The following is a 5,984-nucleotide window of genomic DNA, read 5'->3' as shown; positions in this document are numbered from 1 at the left end:
TWAAMCTTAAAACTCAGCTTTCAAKGAGCAGASTATCTCCTGTCACAAATTCTACAGGAGATACTGGATGTCAGCTACGAAATTGCAAGAATCAGAATTATTGAACTTTCAAGCTCTGAATTATTCTTCTTGCAAACACGGATCACTACTGAACTTTTGAAGTTCAATTTAAGCCTTCACAATACTGAGGTACTAAAGTACCCCAGTTTTTGCAAAATGTTCATCAACTTTACCAGCACACACACATTAAAACTTCATCACATACAAGCTGGGACCTAGGAAGAAGCCAAAATGAGACCAAATGAAGCCAAAATGAGCCAAAATGAGTTATGTGAAAGTGGCAGAACAACGAGTCCTGAGATCCTGCAAAATCCCTTGGAAGATTCTACCTGTGGGGAAGGCCAGGCCCTTGTTTCACCACCCAGACACCTTCAAATCTCTTCCTTCAAATGCCTTCATGTATTCATGTTTTAGTGAACTGGAGAGAAATTTGTTGACAATTTATCAGTGAGGAATTGGGTCAGAGGAATGGACTAACTTGGTGGACAGCAGCTTTCAAGGATACATCACCACAGCTGAGGCAATCCTCTGGCTCCAACAACTATTTCATCCTTTCCTTTTGGCAGRCCAAGTATGAACGAAGTAGCCAAAAAAATATTGGGTTTCCTAATCTCACTACTTTCTAACAGCAACACCAAATCATCATACACACAGCTGCTCAAAACCAGCCAACACAAACACGTCAAAGATTTTACAGAATGTCACACTTCTCTGTAAACTGTTGAGGCTGACGTGCTATGCAGAAGCATTTTCAAAACTTACCTCAAAATGCTTTAAAGCAACTGCTTCCCCCCACTATTCGGAATGTAGGTGAGGAACAGCCTTCCACTGCTTTTCATCCTGTTTTGTTACAGGTCATATTTATGCAGCACAACCTTCTTTCCGACCTCTCTCAAGAAGAGGATGACATCTCAAATTCTTAGGCTCATTGTCCAGATGAAGAATTCAGCGTGGGATGGTTTACAGTACACCCAGCGATGTGGATCAGATTTGACAGACTAAAAGGTCCTGTTTCTCTCTGCTTGCTCCTACTGAACAGTGAAGTTCTTATTTTGCTTTACAGTGGTRCATTTAGTTATCTGTGAATTGCAGCTCGCTGCTTGTGTTTTGCCAGCAGTGTAACCTCACACTATCTGATGAYTGCTATCAGTGATCATCAGGTGAAAGGCACTGAGAATCAAACAAACGATCTTCTGTATTTCCACTGCCTTTTGTTGGGGTTAACCGGGAGAAAGAAAGAATTGAGAATGATACAGTGTACTCAAAACACACAGGAGGCAAAGACTGCTTAACCCAGAAAGTAAAACTGGATGCACAATGAAGCACTCACAGTTGCAGATCCCTGGATTCAATTCCCTTTCCTATCCCAGTCACCCTCCTCACCTGTAAAATTGTGATGATTTTCTTCAACTAAGTATAAAAAGGGAGGGAAAAAAATACTGCACATAGGAAAAATGTATATATTGAAAGCTTGCCTGTATGCATAGATACACATGCAAAGAAAATGCACGTGTTCCACCCTGCTAGCTATTCATATAAACCAATAAATTTTTACTCCAAATTACCCAYCCAGTTCCAGCAAATGCACATAACAGCTTATCCTCAGTAGCTACGCAGTGCTCTCTCTATCATGAGTTTCATTGCTGCTGCMACCTGGTTCCCAATAACAACAAGTGCATTAATTCTCAAACAAAAGAAGGATTGAACCACTTCTTTCCACTTGCTCCTACATACAATCCTTCCAAGCCAGGAATGAACAAGTCTTGCTGAGTCACTTGCTCTTTATGACTTGGCTTAAGAATCAGCATACAAGTCAAGCATCCTGTGAAACAAGCATTGTATCCATTTAGAAAAGAATAAAAATAACAAGTGTCTGCGGAGGGAAAAACACATCATAAAGCAAATGCAGAATTCCCTACAAGGATCAACCAAACCACCTGTGCTGCAAAGGTCCTACATGATGCACTTTTTGCATCATAACAGCTTCACAAGGACACTGTGCCTGAACCCGGTGTTCAAAAACCTTTTATCATAAAATCTTCATAGAATTAAATCCGCAGGCTTTGAGGTTGTGCAATGAGATCTGTTAAAATATGACTGAGGAAGCAATATTAGCCACCAGTTGTAGGAGAAACCAAACATCACACACACAAATGGGCAACAGCTTTACTGCCAGTGCTGGCRGGAACAGACAAGAGCAGAAAGTTTTTCTCTGAGGGAACTGGAATTTGAGTGCTAGACTGTGCATTGGCTTTGAGAGAGGGGGATCAGCTACAAACACAGACAATCTCCTGCTGTCTCAGAGAGAAGGTAATGCTRTTGGAAAGCAGCCATCCTGGAAGGAGAGGAGACAGAGGATCAAAAGCCAGAACAGAGCTCATGAGTATCTGGCAAGGGTCTCTACTGGATCTCCCTGCTWGCTCTAATCACCTCGAGCAGATGGAAAAGAACAGAACTTTTGAGACTTTAAGTGGAGTTTGTGAAGCTTTTGCTTACTATGATGGCACGTTGGGTGCAAAAAGGGCTTGAGAGTCAAAGTTCATCAACAGATTGAGCTGCAGAACAAAATGCAAAACTGTGCAAGTAGAAATGAAGCTGCCCACAATTTGGGACCCATATTGCAATCACCACTTTCCCATCCTCACAACATGTCAGTTTTAAGGATAAAGGTGGATAAAGACATTCACATTTTAAAGCCTACTTCAGTTTTCCCTCAGTCTGAGTGTCGACATGTTTTTCACATTTGGAGAGTACAACATTAGCTCACAGACTAAAGGCTGCTCTTGTTTTTTCACCCCCTCATCCACATACCTACATATGTGTACACACACACATATATGCAGAAAGAAGGAAAAAAGATACATGAATGCCTTCCTTTGAGAGCCACGAAAATAACTAAAAACTTTTGATTTTTTTTAATGTCAGGAAATTGTTCCCTATGGTRAGATCTGCTAGACAGTGGAATGACTTTCCCAAATGAAACTGTGAAAGCCCCTTTCTTGAAATACTGAAAATGGACTATAAACAACAGTAGGAAAAAAAAAAAAGCCAGTGACTTGCCATTCACCATTAGATTTTACTCACTCTTTATCACCTGCAATTTCCACTTTACTACAGAACAGTAATAACTCTCATTTTGCCCTTTTCTATACATTAAAAAAAAAAAAAAAGCCCACAATGACTTTTAAGGTCATTGTGTTACTACATTTCATAGCTATATGCAGAACTTTCCCTTCTGTAAAAATAACAGGTCAATTTTATCTGCATCATCCTAAATACATTTTCCTCACAGGTAATCTTAATTTCGCTCATTACTATAAACAAGCAGGTAAAACATGATCTGAAAAACACAGCAAGCACATCTCTATAAGGAAATTAAATTTTTCTAGTTATTTTATTATCCTTATAAACTATACCACAACCTATTGAGCCCAAGGTTTCTGGAGCTTTCCCAGATTAACTTGGAGCACGCTGTACATTAGGAGCAGGGGGAGGGGCACTGGAGGGGAACCACCATCTGAAACTCATTAATCAATTAGAATTTTTCATGGCTTACATCAAAATGCGATCTACACTGATAGAGTAAGTTTTAATCACAAGAAGCCTTTGTCCTTCACTTTATGAATATACATTTCAAATGTGTGCAGTACTTGGAGRGGAGGAGAGAGAACCTGGCACAACAGCTCACCAATACTTTCGACCTGCAAGGCCCTTGGTCTGAGGCCAGACCAAAACAAAGTTAACTGCACTTAAAAATCTGATCTAATCATTGGAAACCTAGACATTTTCAGGACTATGCCTAGTAGAAACAATTKCATTTCCTTGATAATGTCTTCTTTACCCAAAGGAAAGCAGAAACTCYTTCTCACATAGACAAAAACAAAACYCTCAAAATATTCAGTATATACTTGCTCATAAAATTGTAACTTCTGGAAACTGAGCCTGATTCCTAACAGTGTCCAAAACCTTTGAAGCTGATTTCTCTTTGCCTGGCTCTTATATGTTTTTCAGCTTTAAATAGCCATTAAAAATTAATACAAAACAACTTTCATCCTCCACCAGTTAGAAAAATAAGTACATATTTAAATTGTAAATTTAACAAATTGCATCTCCCAAGGAGTAGAAGTTTGTCTCTTGCTGCAAGCACTCCATGCAGACAGYACCACAAGCTGCCGTCCAATCACCAGCTTTGTTTTTAATTATGATGTGCCATTTCTAAACCCYGTCCTGAAACGAGCGCTAAGTTTAACTGTGAGGTGTAAAGTGGAGTGGAAGAAGCAGTCTGGATAGTAAGTGTGCCAATTTAAATAAGACTGTGGGTAAAATAAATAAAGTGACCAAATAGTTAGTAGGCTAAAGAACCTAAGGAGAGCAGTGACTCTTCAGCACTTCACCACCTTCACACAGGTTTGACCATGRTTCCAACAAAGGCAGTACAAACCTGATCAGATGGCCTATGGCACCACACAACATGAATTTAAGAATGCCCTATTTAGAAATTCCCTGTTAAATCACAATCCACGTCACAAAACCCATCATAAAACTGTTACACTGGCACGGCATCTACTTCCCAATGAAACGAAAAATACATAATTTAACATACATGGAAAAGCAATAATACTTCGTTCATTTTTCATCTCAAAGTAATRTCATAGGTATGGTGGAGCTGCACTGGGGAGCCTGCAATGCATCCGTCCTGCTGTCCCAAGAGCTGTGTTCCCCTAGGAGAGCGCAGACAGCGGTTCAGATGACACCACTGCAGCAGGATGCACAGAGCAACCCTACACGGGGAACACGCAACCTTCATTCCTTACACGCAGAGCGCTAGCAAAGAAACACAACCTTCCTCAAAGCGAAACTCCCTCCTCGGAGATTTGAATCTAGAGCCTGAAGAAGAAATCTAGAGCCCTGAGAGGACGGCTTTTGGCACAAGGGGAGTCTCGTCGCCCTGCCTTTGGGGGCGGCGGAGAGGTGAGGAGCGCCCGGTGCTGCAGCGGGGTTYGGCCGCCTCCCGCCCCGCAGCTGCCGCAGCCTCACATGCGGACCTTCAAACCCGCCCTCCTCCTCCCCCCGCAGCTCCCGCAGCACCCCAGGGCTGCGCAGAGAAGCCACAAAGATAAGGCAGAGGTTTATCAGGGGCCGGGGGTGAGCGCGCAGYGATTAACATCCACCACCCCCCGCCCCGGCCCTTGCTGCCCGCCCCGCTCTCACCCGCCGCGGAGTCCGACGCTTTCGTCCTCCTCGGGGCCCCTCCACAGTCAGGCTGAGCTAATGGCTTTGCCATGAGTGCTGGAAGYGCTGCTCGCAGGTCTGCCCCTCGGGGGCAGGACCAAGCAAAGCCGCCGCGGCCCCCGGCACTCCGCGGGATGCCCAGGGCAGCCCGCCAGCAGCGCTCACCAGCCCCGGGAGAACCACACGTGGATCCCCGCCACACACCCACGCACGCTCCCATTCCGTCTCCGCGATGCTTTCACGCTCCCACAGTCAGAGAGGGAGAGGGAAAAAAGAAAAAAAAACAACCCACACCAAAAAGCCGCAAACCCCCCCAGTCAGACAGCAGCAGCCACCCCCGTCGTGCTCGCCGCCCCGCCGAGCCCCCGCGGGAAACGGGGGAAAGGAAACAAAAGCACCTACTCTGCAGCGAAGAGCCGCCGGGCAAAGATCACCTTCCCGCTTCGCTCCGGCCCCTTTCCCTTTAAAGCCGAGAGCAACCGGCGGGACACTCGAAACGCCCTCAATTTAAAGGAGCCCGCGTGGCGAGCTCCGCTGCAGGACCGGCAGCGAGCCCCGCTGGGGCAGGAACGGCTCCCACCCTGGCCGGGATGGGCAGGAAAGCAGGAACGGCTCCCACCTTGGCTAGAGGAGAGTAGGCAGGGCTCCCACCTTGGCTGGAAGGGACAGGCAGGGCTCCCACCTTGGCTGGA

This window comes from Malurus melanocephalus, unplaced genomic scaffold, assembly GCF_030028575.1.
Source record: "Malurus melanocephalus ecotype Western Australia unplaced genomic scaffold, MMel_1.1 scaffold_580, whole genome shotgun sequence".
Taxonomy (NCBI): Eukaryota; Metazoa; Chordata; class Aves; order Passeriformes; family Maluridae; genus Malurus; species Malurus melanocephalus.
Note: the sequence above shows the minus strand (reverse complement) of the source record.